General features: G+C 39.3%; 1 protein-coding gene across 3 annotated transcripts in view; it reads right to left on the reverse strand.

The window, feature by feature from the left end:
- Positions 1–13,928, reverse strand: part of LOC131236140 (disease resistance RPP13-like protein 4) — a 28,529-nt gene extending 14,601 nt beyond the window's left edge. For 2 of the 3 annotated variants that reach the window (XM_058233287.1, XM_058233285.1), the window contains exon 1: positions 3,998–4,146. The gene's annotated coding sequence lies outside the window, so the exon portion shown is untranslated. Of the gene's footprint in view, positions 1–3,997; positions 4,147–13,873 lie in introns of those variants that run through there. The other variant, XM_058233286.1, reaches the window with a different exon arrangement.
- Positions 13,929–15,851: the final 1,923 nt, after the last annotated feature.

Genomic DNA, 15,851 nt, shown 5'->3' on the forward strand with positions numbered 1-15,851 from the left:
CGGCCCGAAACCCGACTCAACTTGGCCCGACTCGGCCTATATATATATATATATATATATATATATATATATATATATATATATATATATATATATATATATATATATATATATATATATATATATATTCTAAATCCTTATCCAATTACCCTAACCATTTACAACAATCCAGCCGTCCAAATCGTGGGTCCCTTTGTAAATGGAGCAAAGTCCCAAAATCTAGATGGAGCAGAGTCAAAAAATGAAGGCCGTCCAAATCGTGGGTTCGAAACTAGCCCGAACTCGCCCGATTGCTGACCGGGCTGGGTTCGGGTAGGACAAGTTGGCTTAGTGACCGGGTCGGGCCGGGTTCGGGATGGTTTGGATGGTGACTGGGCCAGGCCGGGTTGAGCCCAGTTCGACTCGATTCGGCCCTATGTACACCCCTATTCGGGCCGTTCATGATGCTATGCTTTTCAGTATTTTGCTTGGCTTTCCCAAGTGGTCATTGAATCCGACTCGCAGTTTGTGGTGGAGGCCTTCAAGGGTACCTCAAATCTTGCCTAGAAATGGACTATTAGTTATCAAGAATTAAGGGCTTTAAGGAGAAGGGCAACTTCTCCATATCCCTCATTCCTCGTGAAGTTAATGGACCGGTTGATGGCCTTGCAAGATAAGCGGTGGCTAATCAGGGGAAGATTGCGATGGATAATGTGCATGCCCTCCCTCCGGGGGCTTTAAGGGAGTCATGATTTTTTCTTCAAGTAATTACCGCTAGTCTGGAGTCTGTATATTGATATGATAGGTGGCCAGGCCTCTTTTTGTTTGCTTGTGTCCGCCCGAAGGTCTTTGTAATTTCTCATATATATATATATAGAGTCCCGGTCTCCTGCGCACCGTGCCACACGGAGCTTAAATACGAGCTCCGTGCAGAGCCCTTAGATCTCCATCTTTGGCTGAGATTAAGCATCCCTAAACAATAGAGAGTCTCCGTATTTAAGACTCGCACGCCACTATTTTCGGACGCTGACGAGCTCCTCCTGAAGTGACGTCTCCAAGTTCTGTGGGTGTAATAACAAGCTAACAAAAAAAACAAAAACAAAAAGATGACAGCCTGTGTACACACTGATTTAGCCCTTGTTCAAGATGTTCCCACCACAGATGGACCACGGTCAAAGAATTGCATTGGACTGACAATCTAACCATCTATTCGTTAGATGCTTGCCTAGTACGTGGGTATGATCAAGGTGGACCACTGGATAGGTGGGTCAACGTGGATTACGCATGACCCCTATATCACCTTGATCGGACGACCAACAACATTCAAAGGCAGAATCTTCCAATCCAACGGTCTTTATTAGCCGTTGGTGGGGCCAGCTTAGCCCCCAAAAGTATACACACCATAACGTGGTAAGAAAAAAATCCAATTCCATCACTGTGTTAGTCTAGAAAACTCGCCAGCATTTTCAAACGCTGTCATAGGAAATGAAGACTTCTTCTAAAAAGTAGATTCTATTACATCTTGACCGTTGAAAATCTTGATAGAAATTTTTAGGACATCAAAGTCTTTCTGAGACGTTGATTCTTTCTAATCTTGACCTTTTAAAAATCTTTATCATAGGAATTTTCAGCAGGGACGAAACCGAAAACGTCCATGTTAAGGAATTTCACACAGTACTGTAGGAAGCGCGTATAACACAACGCTCTATGGGTCCATCATGATGAATGTGTGACATCCATTCCGTTCATTTGTGCCAGCTCATTTTATTACATAAACCCAAAAAATCAGGCTGATAAAATAGTGAACTGGACCACACCACAGGGAAATGTGTGGATAAGGACCTGTTGAAACTTGCTTTGGGCCCACGGAAGTTTTGAATTGGGTGGGTGTTTTGTTTTTAACCTCCATCCTGGTGGGCCACAATTTGGGTGGCAAATAAAACCTCATGGTTGGGCTTATCAATTTCATGGTACTGATTTATGGCACTCAAAACTTTTTAATGGTGGGCGTCACTCTCCCCTCTGTTTTTTGTGGTGGGGTCCTCTCGAACTTCGGATCTGATTCATTATTTGGATCATGCCGTAATATGGTCCGTCCAAATGGATGGACGGTGCAGATACAAAACACACATCATGGTGTGGCCCACAGAACTTGGAGACGTCACTTTAGGAGGAGCTCGTCAGCGTCTGAAAATAGTGTCGCACGAGTCTTAAATATGGAGACTCTCTGCAGTTTAGGGATGCTTAATCTCAACCGAAGATGGAGATCTAAGGGCTTTACACGGAGCTCGTATTTAAGCTCCGTACGGCACGGTGCGCAGGAGACCGGGACTCTCTCTCTCTCTCTCTCTCTCTCTCTCTCTCTCTCTCTCTCTCTCTCTATATATATATATATATATATATATATATATATATATATATATATATATATATATCTTTCTCTATTTCTGAAGAAGAAGAAAAATAGTCCACCTGAGATTTGGATCTACTTCATTAGTGGTGATCATGCGCTAAAATAAGATTTCAAAACAGATGGACGGCGTGGATTTAAGGCACATATATCATGGTGGGCCCTACAGTCAGGGGTCCACCCACCCCGGTGGATCCAATGATCCACCCAAACTGCACCCCAGAAAAAGATCCATCCACTGTGGAATTATCTCTTTGGTCCTTCACGTAGGTTTGTATGACTGGGATGAAAAGCAGAGATGGTTCACAACAGGACAGTGGACTGTATAAAAAGTGTAATGGTTGGTGTTTAATCACCACATTTTGATGATGCCATGGTCTTCCAGGGGTTGTGATCTCTTTCATTTTTGGGATCATTTATTATATGAAGCTTGCAAAATAGATGAATGGCATGGATAGATCACATCATCATAGTGGGCCCCCAAGCACTGTCCAGTATTCCACCGCCACTTCAGTAAGCAATCCAAGGAGGCGGTTTGGCTAGTGATGCTGCCAGCCTGCCACTAGCCAAGTGGCTAATAGTCGGTGCTCTGTAGGCTCCACCATGATGTATGTGTTTTATCCATGCCGTTCATTAATTTTTTCAGATCATTTTAGGGCAAGATCCAAAAAATGAGGCAGATTTAAATCTCAAGTGGACCATACCACAGGAAAATAGTAGTGATTGAATGTCCATCATTAAAAACCTCCTGGGCTTGTTATAATGTTTACTTGATATCCGACCTATTGATTTGGTGTCCAAACCTAGATGAAGGGAAAAAACAAATATCAGCTTGATCCAAAACTTTTCTAGCCCCATAGAAGCTTTTAATGGTGCACGTTCAATCAACAACTGTTTTCTGTGATGTGGTCCACTTAAGATTTCGATATACCTCATTTTTGGTCTCATATCATAAATTGGAAGGCATGGATGAAACACATATATCATGATGGGCCCACAAAGCACTAACCACTCGCCATTGATAATTCCCCGTGACTCAACAGGAAACAGACGGTAACATATGGGTCAACGTACTTTGACATTTTGTATTACCCATTTCCTATGATTTATCATAAATCATAGATTTGAGAAAACCAACCAGGTAGGATGCGAGATTGCGTTCTGTGCTACACAACACCAATTTAGTGGTGAGTACCATCCATCCATTTTTTAAGATCAAATTTAGGCATGAGCACAAAAATGAGGCAGATCCAAACCTCAAGTGGATCACACTACAGAGGATAATGACATCCACCATTGAAGCCTTACTGGGGCCCACCAATAATTTTATTTTCCATCCATCCTGTTCATAAGGTCACACAGACCTGAATGAAGGGTAAGCAGAAAAATCAGGTTGATCCAAAACTTCTTGTGGCACCTAAGAAGTTTTCGATGGTAAGTATTCAATCTCCACTGCTTTCTATGGTGTGGTCCAGTTGAGGTTTGGATCTGCCACATTTTTGGGTTCATGTATTAAAATGATTTCACCTCAATCACAACAATCCATTTATTAAAATCTAAATAACAGAACCACACATTCTATCACAACAACTTTTATCATTTAAATACCTATTGAGAAATGATACAGTGGGCTATATGAAGGGAAAATTTCCCATGCACATGGTTGTACTTGGAATCGTTGAAATCCACATCAACTGCCTGGACCGTCCATTAGGTCCAGCCCGCTCTTCATAGACAACCTTTAAAATATCATAATGGTCAGATGATTTAAACCATCCATTCAGTAGCTTATAGAGATTGATGGACAAGATTCCTCGTTAAAGATGAGCCACAGCAACGGATGTTTCAGACCATGTGATAGCTTAGTTTTTTTTTTTTAGTTTTTTTTTTTATATATATGAAAGAACATTAGACTAGATGTAATGGAATTAACCACTTTGGAGATGTCGGTCAGTCCAAACATGAGTACAACAACAGCTAAAGAAGCAAGAATCACATCAATCAAAATGAATGAACCTTAAGATCAATAGCATGCAAGGTTGGAAGGTCAAGATCGAGCAGAGAAAAACGGGTCAAATGATAAACTGGATGCATCTACACATCTACTAAAGGTGAGTTGCACAGAATTGGTTATGTTTCTTTTTCTTAAAAAAAAAAAAAAAAAAACACTTTGGCCACTAATCTAAGAATTGTAAAATGGACAGTTATTTAAATAATAATCTGGCATTTCAAGGGATAGGATCACTCTCCTTATAAGCCATGATAAAGCGGTTGAAAGAAGCATATGGATTCTTCAATCAACAGGAGAAAGAAGCACTTTGGTCAGATAATGCTATCCGCTCAATCATCAGCTGCTTAAAAGTTGTAATAAAACTGTAGAAAAAATAAAATAAAAATACACATACTAGTTGTCTACCCATCTGTAGTGTAATCTATTAATCTATCGTGAAAGAATAATAAAATTTCAAACTGTTCATCAGGTCCAATATACATTTCATGGGCTACCATGCAATGTCACACCAATTTGACAAATATTAGCCATTTGATCCATGGCCTTTAATGTAGACGTCAATATTGTTTATAATACACCGACTTAGTAGGGGCCATCATTTTTTTTTTATTTTATATTTTACACACGCACACACACCCTACACACTCATGCTGTGGTGGGATTTCACCGCCTTTGGATAATCGAACCCTTGACAGGGTGTTGAAACTCCTAATAGTCTGCCACCGGAGCGAGTAAGGATCCAGTAGTAAGCGCCATCATGGATTGCTTGTGTTTCTAAAGAATCACACTTGAGCAGCCCATCCACTGTTATGTTTATTCTCCATCCAACCCGTTGGTAAGGTCACACGTACCTAGATGAAGGGAAAACACAAATGTAGGCCTGGTTCGTTTTTGGGCTCATGCACTAAAATGAGCTGAAAAAATAGATGGACGGCATAGATCCTCAATAAGTATATCAAGGCAGGCCCACAGTCAGGCCGCGATGTGTTAGGAGAGGCCACAGCCACCTACTGTCCCCGCCACGCTGGAAGGAGGTTACCAAATCCGCATGTAAGCAAGCAGGAACGGGGACCAGGTGAGTCGGTGGAGCCAGGCCATGACTACAGGGCCCACCTTGATATATGTGTTGCATATCCACACCATTGATCCGTTTTGTTATCTCATTTTAGAGCACAGACCCCAATCTCAGGAAAATCACACCACAGTAAACAGTGGTAATTGAACACCACTATTAAAAAGTTTTTATGGGCCACAACATTGTTGGATTAAGCTTATATTTGTATTTTCCTTTTATTTAGATCTGTGTGACCTACTCAACAAGTTGGATGAAAACTAAACATTACAATGGGCCCTATGAAGTTTTTAATAGTAGGTATTCAATTCATCTTTATTTTTCTATGTTATGGTCCAAGTGAGATATTAATCTGCCTCAATTTTAGACTCATGCCTTAAAATAATATGAAAAAAATAGATGTACGGTGTGGATAAAACATATACATTTTGATAGGCCCATATTGCACTGACCAGCAGCTAGGTTAGTTATGGCACGCGCGGTCAGCATGCAATCGATGCCCGGCAGCAGCATTCCGGATCCAAGGGTAAGAGAAGGAAGATGGCTTCTAAAGTCATTCGGAGACTCAGAGTCAGAGACATTATAAATCGGAGCGGATTAGGTGTGGCCCGGCATCACCGGGCCGCAGTCCGGCCCTTATCATGGGGCCCATCTTGATGTATATATTTTGTATCCACACCGTCCATCTATTTTTCCATATTATTTTAGGGTATTAACCCAAAAATAAAACAGATCCAAATCTTAGAAGGACTATGTCGTAGGAAACAGTGGTGATTGACCATTAATACTTCTTGTGGGCCACAAAAGTTTTGGATCAAGTAGATACTTAGCTTTTCCCTTCATACAGATATTTTTAACCATATCAACAGGTTGGATGGAATATAAACATTACAAAACAAGACGGTGGGCCTTAAGAAGTTTTTAACGGTGGGGCACTCAATCACCACTGTTTCCTATGGCATGAGATTTTGATTAGTTTCATTTTTGGGGCTCATAAATTAAAATGATCACACAAAAATGAATGAACAACATGGATACAAAATACATACATCAAGGGGGGCCCACAGTAAGGGTCACATCATCTTAAGGCAAGTTTGGGATACACTTACTCCACTCCCATCAGAAATGGGAGCGGATTGCCTGTGACCAGGGTCCAGGCTGTGTGGGGTCCACAGAGATATATGTGACAAATCCACTCCATCCATCCATCTATTTTTAAGGACCACAATAGTGCAGGCTTCTAAAAGTCAGGCAGATCCAAGACTCAGGTAGGCCACATCAACAAAATAGTGAGAACAGCAATATCCACCATTGAAACCTTCCTACTGCTAATCATGACGTTTATATGTCATACAACCGTTCTTAGAATTATAAATAGGGCTGTCAATGGGCCGGGTAGTCCCAACAGTCCTTCGGGCTTGGCCTAATTGGGCTGGGTTTGGGGTTGTGTATCAGGCCCGACTGGTCGGGCTCAGGCTAAAATCAGAACCCTGATTGTCAACCTGGCTGGACTCGAACTTAGCACTCCAAAGCCCATGAACCCCCCTGGCCCGATAGCTCTTTTCTAAACCTAATTTCCCCTTTTTCTTTCATTCTCCCCCTCTCTCACACATGAGACACACCACAATATCATTTATCAACTGAGATACTCGAGGCTTAGGCTCAGGCTCAGGCTCAGGCTCAGGTGGACTCATGCCGGGCTTTGTGTAAATGTCTCGGGTCGGACTCAGGCTGGACTACTTTTAGCCAGTCACGGGCCCAGGCTGGATTTAGGTTTAGGTTTAGAATTACAGGCTGGGCTTCGATATAGCTTGGCCCGATCCTAACCCAGCTCATTGACAGCCCTAATTATAAACACGCAGATAAACTGTAGGAATACATGTTATCCTGATTTATAATAATAATAAATAAATAAATAAATAACCTTCTGTCACTGCCAGGCATTCAACCCTCACTGTTTTGTGTAATATAGCCCACATAAGTTTTGGATTTGCATGATTTTTAGAATTCCGCCCTACTATGGTCTTTCAAAATAGATGGGTGGAGTGAATTTGTCACTAACATCTCATGAGATATATAGGCAATCCGCTCCCATAAGAAAAGGTGGAGGCAGCCTATAAAGCAAGTTTAACTTTTCAGTAGAAAAAGAAACAAATGGAAAAGACTTTTTACTATAGAGAGAGAGAGTATAAAGCACTTCTTACAAAAATAATTAAACAATAAGGCATATAAAGCACTTCTTAAAGGAGAGCCGCCCCATTTCATCAGGGCATGAGTGAATGGACCCAGGTTGATGTATGTACGGCATGGATGTAGATTGCACACTCAATAACCTAATACAATCTATGGGGTCCATTGTGATGTATGTGTCTTGTCATGTTGTCAATTCATTTTATGAGCTCATTTTAAAGTATAAGTCCAAAATTGAAGCATATCCAAAGTTGGAGTGGACCGCATCATAGGAAACATTGGGGATAAAAATAAAAAATAAAAAATCCATGATGGAAACCTTTTTAACACCCACCGTGATGTTTATTTGTCATCTAACTCGTTTATAAGGTCACACAGATATGGATGATGGGAAATTACAAATATCAACTTATTCAAGACTTTTGTGGCCCATAAGAAGATATCAACAGTTCTGTGGTGTTGTCCACTTAGATTTGGGTATACTTCAATTATGGGATAATGCCCTAAAATGACTTGGAAAAACAGATGGACAGCCTACCTAAGACACATACATCCACGCCATCTATCCAGTTTTTAGCTTATTTTAGGATGTCCAGCCCAAGTAGTAGATCCAAATCTCAGGTGGACCACACCATAGGAAAAATGGTGATTGAACACCTACCATTAAAAACTTCTTAGTGCTATGGTTTATTAGCCATCTGGCTAGTTGGTAAGGTCAAACATGCTTGGATGAAGGGAAAACACAAATGTTACCTAGATTGAAAACTTTTGTGGCTCAAAATCACCACTATTTAATACATTGACTACTTTGGACACATCGGATTCTTGAAACATCAAACAACATCAGCTAAAGATGCAAGAACCACATCAATCAAATGATTGAACCTTGTGATCAATAGCATACAAGATTGGAAGGTCAAGATCAATCAAAGAAAACAGGTCCGATATCATAAGCTTGATGCATCTATTAAAGGGAATCTGCCTAGGATTGTTTATGTTTCAAAAAACCAACTTTGGTCAGACCATGCTGGTCACTCAATTTATGAATTGTAAAATTGATGATAATTTATTTATTTATTTTATTAAAAAAATAGCATTCAAAGGATCAATACATCCCATCCCTAATAAGTCATGATAAAGCGATGGAAGAATACCAGAATAAATGGAGAGCTTGTAAACGGTAGAAGAAGGAAGATGGTTCTGCAATCAATTGGCCACTCGAGATTAGAAATGGAGGAGGCAACATATAAAGAACTAATTACTTAAGATTTTTATTTTATTTTTTTAAAGCATTTTTTAAAGATAACGCTGTCAAGGATTAAACCCAAGAATGCTTTTTAAATTATTTGAGATCTCAAGTTACTTAAGTAGCTTATATTCATTTATACTTATTAAGTAAATAAAGTATGCTTGGTAAACAATATATTTATCAGCAAAAAGTAGAAAAAACATGCTTGCCTTCCAATATTATAAGTAATTATCCCTCAAGTTTGTTTGGTCCCCCTCACATCCATTATCCATCATTTGGAGCCAACCTATGATGTGGACCATTCATTGTGTGGACCCTACCTTTGATGTGGGTTGTCCATCATGGAGGGCCCACCATGGATGTGGGCCATTCATCATTAGGTACTAACCTTTTATGTGCATTGTTCATTATGTAGGGCCCATCTTTGATGTTTGTCATCCATCATGTGGGGCCCACCATCAATGTTATTGTCCATCATGTGGGGCCTACCTTTAATATCCACCAACCATCATATGGAACCTAGATTTGATGTGTATTGTCTATCATGTGGGCCCCACCTTTGATATGGGTTGTCCATCATGTGGAGCTTGCCTTGGATATGGGCTAGTCATCATTAGTGCTGACCTTTGATGTGGACCGTCTATCATATGGGGCCCATGTTGATACGGATCATCCATAACATGTGGCTCACCATGATTAATTGTCCATCATGTGGAGCCCAACTTTGATATGTATCATCCATCATGAATGAGTAAAAAAAAAAAATATAAAGTAAAAAAATATTCAATGGTTGCATCTAATAATTAAAAGCTATGAAATTTTTTTTAGTCAACATGACTCTTTAGATGATGGCCAATTTGTAGTAGGCCCCACAAAAAGAACTGTCTAATTTGAGTTAATGCCGGAGACACATATAGTTCTTGTGTGAGTATCGACCTACAAGATTAAGCAACTATGCGGGCAAACATGAGACTTACAAGTATAGGCACCAGTGGTTACATGTAAATGGCCTGGCTCAGAATCAGATGGATGTCCATACCATGAGTCCAACATGCAGCCTCTTTCAACCTCGAAGGTAGGTCCTACACGATGAATGATCACGTGTAGCAGTAGGCCAATGTGCTCAACCTTAATGGATTTTCCTGTCCTTAGCACAGCACATCTGTCCGTCATGTGGTGGCCACCTTTTATGTGGACCATCCACCATGTGAGCCCCACCTCTAATGTAGATAGTCCATCATGTGGGGCCTCCTTTTATATGGCCTCTGAGAAAGCCTCCTTAGACATGTACCGTGAGAGAGAAAAAGTAAAAAAGTCATGAATTGAAAAGCTTATAAAAAATAATTATTAAGTAGCTTTTAACTAGTAAGTTACCTTTATAACGATGTTTACCAAACTAACTAAAGTGAAAAATATTACTTAATTATGAATATAAGTTTTAAAAAAACCTGACTTATTTGGTATTATTCAAACAAGCTCTTAAAAGCACTTTTTAAAGGGAGCAAGATGCTCAGCTGGCTGGGGATCTATCCATCCGACCAGCACGCAGGTAATCTACCCATCTGCAGTGTAGACTTAGGCAATCTATCAATCTTTTACAAAAAAATAATAAATTCCAAACTATTCATTAGGTCCAATACATATTTCGTGAGTTACCTTGTAATCATCACACTAATTTGGCAATTATTATCCATTTGATCAATGCATGGCCACCTTGGAAAACGGATGAATATAGAAAATAAAGCTGAGTAGGATGGATTGGTTCATCTCATCAGTGTGGTTTTTGCATGGTACAGGTTTTTGGCCTGGGAACCTGATCTGCATATGAGAGGCAGATATCATCTTGCAGCTGGATGCCCACTTGCCACGTGTACCTGACAACAGTATATAGATGGGCCAGTCTGCTGAGCCAAACACGTGGACAGGAAAACCACAGATGGGGGGACCAAACCTAGCTCTTAAAAAAGAAGTCCAACTGGCAGGACTGTTAAGTTATGATACACTCAGTGGACAACTTAATTTCAATCTTTCATATATATATATATATATGATGAGTATATAAGTAATGAAAGTAATTTAGGCCAACTTATGGGAAGGTTTGGCTGTCACATCTGCTTAATAGATTGAAACGTATCCCATGGGCAGACTGTATCTCTTGGTCCAATCAGATGAACTTGAGAACTTTGATTCAGAGAAAGTGAACCTTAAATTACTAGGATTGAATCTTCAAATTGATCACCCCAACTTATATGCAATCTCAATTAATTACACCAACTAATGCAAATTTTTTTTTTTTCATTTTTTTTTAATATCCTCAAAATCTATAGTTGTAACAAATGTGTACTCTATATATTGGTTATAACCTTACACGATGATACAAGAAAAGATATATTGAGAAAAACTAATTTCTTTACATACAATAACATCACAGTTTACCATTCAACTTTCAAGATGCAGATGCAAATTGCCTACTGATTTTTCAAGCTGTCTATTCATTTTTTTAAGCTCATTTTAGGGCATGAGCCCCATATCTAAAGTTCAAGGAAATAGTACTGGGGGTGAAGACATCCACCCTTGAAACCTTCCAAGGGTCACGTTGATGTGTATTTGTCATTTAACCTGTTTATAATTAGGGTGCTGATAAAACATATTGAGGGTGCTGATAGGACACATCGTGATAAGCCTCACAGAATTTACTCAGTGCACTAGCTAAATCAGTAGGCAATTGGCTGCCTATCCAACGGAAGAGGATTACAAATGAATGTCAGCTTGCCACATGGACACCCAGAGAGGACCTAGATAAATGGCTAGTAGGATGAGCCATATGGTGCACACCGCCATCTCCACCACACATTTGGCTATCTTTGATTACAACTGTACAGACCATTCACATGATTGAATGAAAATAATATAATTGTGCTGAGGGAGTGGATTAATTGAAGCGCGGCCTCACTCAAGATAGTGTGGTCCATACCACGTGGCCGGAATTCATGTATGTATTCTATATCCATGCCATCCATCTGTTTTCCTAGCTAAGCCCAAAACTGAAGAAGATACAAATCTCAGGTGGAATATACTATAGGAAACAATCGTGTTTAATGCCCTACAGCCCACCATAATATTTCCATAATGTTTATTTTCCATTGAACCCGTTGGTAAGGTCACATAAACCTTGATGAAGGGAAAAACAAATAACAGCTTGATCCAAAAGTTTTGTGGCTTATTAATGGTCAATTGCTACTATTTCTTATGGTATGGCCTGCCTGAGAATTGGATATTTTCATGCCTTAAAATAATCCAGCAAAATGGGTGAATGGTGTAGATATAGAATATATATATATATATATATATACACACATCAAAGCACCCCATGGAAAACGACCGCACCTAATCTACTCTTAGCCTATATAGATGGCTAGCAGGCTGAGCAATACAGCACAGGACCAAGGTCCCCCTTTACGATTCAACTTTGGCAGTTAACAGGTTGTCCACGTCTAAACTACACATGTGGCCATCTTGGATTACATCTACGTGTACCATTGACATGGAGGGGATGAAAACTATATAATTGTGTTGAGGGAGTAGACTAGGTGTGGCCCTTATTGTGGGGCCCACCTTGATGTAATTATTTTATATCCATACTTCCATCCATTTTGATAGATTATTTTTGGGCATGAGCATAAAAATAAAGAGCATCCCATTCTCAAGTGGACCATACTATAGAAAACAACGGTAATTAGCTAGTAATGGGTCACAAAAGTTTACGATGAAGTTGATATTTGTTTTTCCCCTTCATTTAGGTTTGTATGACCTTATCAATAAGTTGGATGGCAAACAAATATTATGGAAACATTACAATGGGCTGTAGGAAGCTTTTAATAGTAGGGGGGTTAATCACCATTGTTTCCTATCAATTTGTCCACTTGAGACTTGACCTTCTTCATTTTTGGGTTCAAGCACTAAAATGAATTGGCAAAAATAATGGGCAGCGTAGGTATGGAATACATACACTGAGGTGGGCCCTATGGTAAGGGTGGCATGGGCGTCACACCTAATCTGCTCTCTTGTGTTGAGCTCAAGTTGGATGTGACCCTGCAACCTGCATGCGGGTGAGACATTGTACATCCGTGCCAACCCATCCGAACCATTCATGAGGTCCACCTTGCTCTTCATAGACAGCCTTGTCAATATTGGAAGCGGATTGGCTGGTGTACACTACTGATTTGGCTTGTGTGAGTTTTGTGGGCACCATCACGAGGTATGAATAATATCCAAACCGTTCGTCCACTTAGTGAACTCATCGTAAGGCTTGAGATGAAAAATAAGATAGATCCAAAAATCAAGTGGACCACACTGTAAAAAGCTGTGGGGTATTGGATGCCAACCATTGAAACCTTTTGGGGGTCACAGAAATTTTGGATTAATAAGATATTTGTTTTAATAGTGAGAATATTACGGTGAGCCCTACGAATGTTTTAATGGTGAGAATCATTGTCCCCACTGCTATTTGTGGTGTGGTACACATGAGTCTTAAAAATTACTCATTTTTGGAATCAAGATCTGAAATGAACTCGCCAAATGGATGAACAGTGTAGATATGATAAATACATCATTGTGGGGCCCATGTAACCTTAATCTCCTTTGTACAGTTTGTATAGCACTCGTTTTCGCACGACGAGTAACCACACCAGCCAATATCATAAAGGGATTTTAACGGTACTAGCACTGTTGTATGGTCGATTGGAAGATTGGAAGATCAAGATCGAGCAAAGAAAACGAGATCTAATAATAAACTTGTTCATCTACTCATCTACCAAGATGGTTTATGTTTCTAAAAGAAAACAAACAGTGATGTAAAATGGATGGTTATTATAATTTTAAAATTTTTTAAAAATTCCAGCATTCACAGTGATAGGATTCCTCCCCTTATGAGTCATGATAAAGCAGCAGAAATGTGCATACCTGAATGATTGGAGAGCATGTAAAGAGATCGATGACGGAGATGGTTTTTGCAGATCGGTCCCAGAAAGAAGCACTTAGGTGAGAGGATGTTAGCCACTCAATCATAGGTCAACGCAGTCATGATAAAGCAGTAGAAAACAAAAACATACCAGTTATGTACCAGTTAAAATCAACAATCTGAGCCAACATATAAGGGATGGATATGATCTTGCAAACGGATGCCAGCTTGCCACGTGTACCCGATAACATGTAGATATATGCGCCATACACGCGGATGGGCAGACGGAACATCTTAAATAAGGGGTCTGCTGTGCAACTGATTGGGCTATAAGTTATAAGTCCATCCATTGAATAACTTCCAATATTTCCTATACGTAACACATCCAACTCGTCCAGTAGGTTGGACCTATCAACATGATCACTTTAAACAAAATTTAGAGATATCCATTTATTGACTAAACTGAACTTTTGTTTCTCTATTTATCAATGGTAGAAATTGTGTTTTCTATTATGTAGTTATATGGAAAGTGTATAGGACTGGTTTTTGCCATAGTTGATACTTACCTTGAGGCAAATCTAATGTAAGGTTTAGATTTATTCTCAAGGTAGACCGTACCGTGATCCAATAAGTTGGACCTAAGCACGTCTTAAATTAAATGGACACTCCAGTAAGATCTCTTCTCCATTTAACTTTAGCAGCTAACAGGCTGTCTGCATCTCCACCACACATGTGACTATCTATGATTACATCTATAGAGGAAATTTAAATGGATTGGATGATAAAGTATGATTGGTAGCCTGCAAATAGACAATAATCGGCCTGGAGATCCAGAACACGACCCTGGGTGCATACACACAGAGAAAATTTTAGAGTGATGCTTAGTGGTATTCGGCCTGTAGGACCTATGGCTCCACTTAAAAAATAATTTCTCCCCATTTTGTTTAATCATAATTATGAATTAAATATCATAGTTTATATAAATGTTTTGCACTCCACATTTTTATACACTATTGTTTTGTTCTTTTGATTTTCTGCTATAGTTGGGAGTGATTAAAAAGTTTCAAAGCATCTCTGCAGCCACAGCTGTCATGTATTAAGGAAATTGTACTTGGGCCACTCGGGTTATGGTCGCATATAAGATGTAACAGATGAGAATGTGATCAAATTTGGGGTGTCCAGTTGGGTTCCCGTTGGGTCTAATTTCAAGGAAAAAAAAAATTAGAATTCAGAATGGAATTGGGTCTTAGATATTGTCTGGATCCAGATTCGTTTTCATAACAAAAACTTTTCTTTGTATGATTTGTAATAATTAGAGATTTGAGTCGGGTCAAACCGATCTGATCAGGCCAAAGACTCAATTAAGCTCTCAGGTTTTTAAACTGCGATCCTCAGCGGACACAATAAGCTAGCTCCAAAATGTAATCAGTGCAACTTAAACAAAATCAAAATCAATAAAGCCAGCTCCTTCATTTCGCTAGAGGATCTTTAACAATGTTTCGAAAATGGAACCAAGCCTCACCATTTTCTTTGGCAGTCCGGTTCAATAGGGTCTAACTTGCAATCTGACTGATTCACCCAAAGCATGTATTAATAAGTAAAATGAAAGAGATATATAAGCTAAACACTCATAGAGCACTAGTTTGACCCTTGTATTGGTCAAAGGTTCAAACACCATGGCTTGGATTGGTGGACTTCCCTTTCTTAGCATGGAAATGAGTTTCATGGAATTGTTTTACTCATATGTAACATTTTCTGTTGGTTGCGGAAATAAAGTTAGATATAAAAATTCATTTTCAATTTCATAGCCTTTTGAAATGAAGTTTGATTTCTATTTCAAAAAAAGAAAAAAAAAAAATAAAAATCTAAACCAAGTGTGTTTTGTATTTCACCTATTAAAAGCACCGAAGCCTGAACAAATAAGGTTTTTTCTTAAAAAAAAAACTTTTTTTCCATGATTTTTTGTTTGATCAACCGTAC

Source organism: Magnolia sinica, unplaced genomic scaffold (genome assembly GCF_029962835.1).
Source record: "Magnolia sinica isolate HGM2019 unplaced genomic scaffold, MsV1 ctg240, whole genome shotgun sequence".
Lineage (NCBI taxonomy): Eukaryota > Viridiplantae > Streptophyta > Magnoliopsida > Magnoliales > Magnoliaceae > Magnolia > Magnolia sinica.